Source organism: Pseudophryne corroboree, chromosome 4 (assembly GCF_028390025.1).
Source record: "Pseudophryne corroboree isolate aPseCor3 chromosome 4, aPseCor3.hap2, whole genome shotgun sequence".
Classification (NCBI taxonomy): Eukaryota; Metazoa; Chordata; class Amphibia; order Anura; family Myobatrachidae; genus Pseudophryne; species Pseudophryne corroboree.
In genome coordinates, this window is record NC_086447.1 from 545,319,340 (window position 1) to 545,321,051 (window position 1,712).

The following is a 1,712-nucleotide window of genomic DNA, read 5'->3' on the forward strand; positions in this document are numbered from 1 at the left end:
TAAGTAAATTCTTATTATACACACACAGGTGTTATACTGAGACCTGCTATAGCTTCAGCCTGGATGTGCAGTGCTGCTGCTGCGTGGTCAGATTCCCTGTCAGAAAATATAGATACCCTAGACAGGGACACTATATTGTTAAACGTAGAGCATATAAAAGACGCACTTTTATACATGAGGGATGCATCCAAAATTAGTGCAATGTCCATTTCTGCCAGGAGAGGGTTATGGACTCGGCAGTGGACAGGAGATGCAGATTCCAAATGACACATGGAAGTTCTGCCTTATAAGGGTGAGGAATTGTTCGGGGATGGTCTCTCGGACCTCGTTTCCACAGCAACAGCTGGGAAGTCTACATTTTTACCCCATGTTCCCTCACAACCAAAGAAAGCACCGTATTATCAGTTACAGTCCTTTCGGCCCAATAGGGGCAAGCGGGTTAAAGGCGCGTCCTTTCTGCCCAGAGGCAGAGGTAGGGGAAAGAAGCTGCAGCATACAGCCAGTTCCCAGGAGCAAAAGTCCTCCCCCGCTTCCACTAAGTCCACAGCATGACGCTGGGGCTTCACAGGCGGAGCCAGGTACGGTGGGGGCCCGTCTCAAAAACTTCAGCAATCAGTGGGCTCGCTCACGGGTGGATCCCTGGATCCTTCAAGTAGTATCTCAGGGGTACAAGCTGGAATTCGAGACGTCTCCCCCCCGCCGTTTCCTCAAATCTGCCTTGCCAACCACTCCCTCAGGCAGGGAGGCAGTGTTACAGGCAATTCACAAGCTGTATTCACAACAAGTGATAGTAAAGGTGCCCCTACTTCAACAAGGAAGGGGTTACTATTCCACAATGTTTGTGGTACCGAAACCGGACGGTTCGGTGAGACCCATTTTAAATTTGAAATCCTTGAACACATATAAAAAAAAATTCAAGTTCAAGATGGAATCGCTCAGGGCGGTTATTGCAAGCCTGGACGAGGGGGATTACATGGTATCACTGGACATCAAGCATGCTTACCTACATGTCCCCATTTACCATCCTCACCAGGAGTACCTCAGATTTGTGGTACAAGATTGTCATTACCAATTCCAGACATTGCTGTTCGGTCTATCCACGGCTCCGAGGGTCTTTACCAAGGTAATGGCCGAAATGATGATACTCCTTCGAAAGAAGGGAGTTTTAATTATCCCGTACTTGGACGATCTCCTGATAAAGGCGAGGTCCAGAGAGCAGTTGTTGGTAGGGGTAGCACTATCTCGGGAAGTGCTACAACAGCACGGCTGGATTCTAAACATTCCAAAGTCACAGCTGGTCCCTACGACACGTCTGCTGTTCCTAGGGATGGTTCTGGACACAGAACAGAGAAAAGTGTTTCTCCCGGAGGAGAAGGCCAAGGAGCTGTCATCTCTAGTCAGAGGCCTCCTAAAGCCAAAACAGGTGTCGGTGCATCACTGCACGCGGATCCTGGGAAAAATGGTAGCTTCCTACGAAGCGATTCCATTCGGCAGGTTTCATGCAAGAACCTTTCAGTGGGACCTGTTGGACAAGTGGTCCGGATTGCATCTTCAGATGCATCGTCTGATAACCCTGTCTCCGAGGACAAGGGTGTCTCTGCTGTGGTGGCTGCAGAGTGCTCATCTTCAAGAAGGCCGCAGATTCGGCATACAGGACTGGGTCCTGGTGACCACGGATACCAGCCTTCGAGGCTGGGGAGCAGTCACACAGG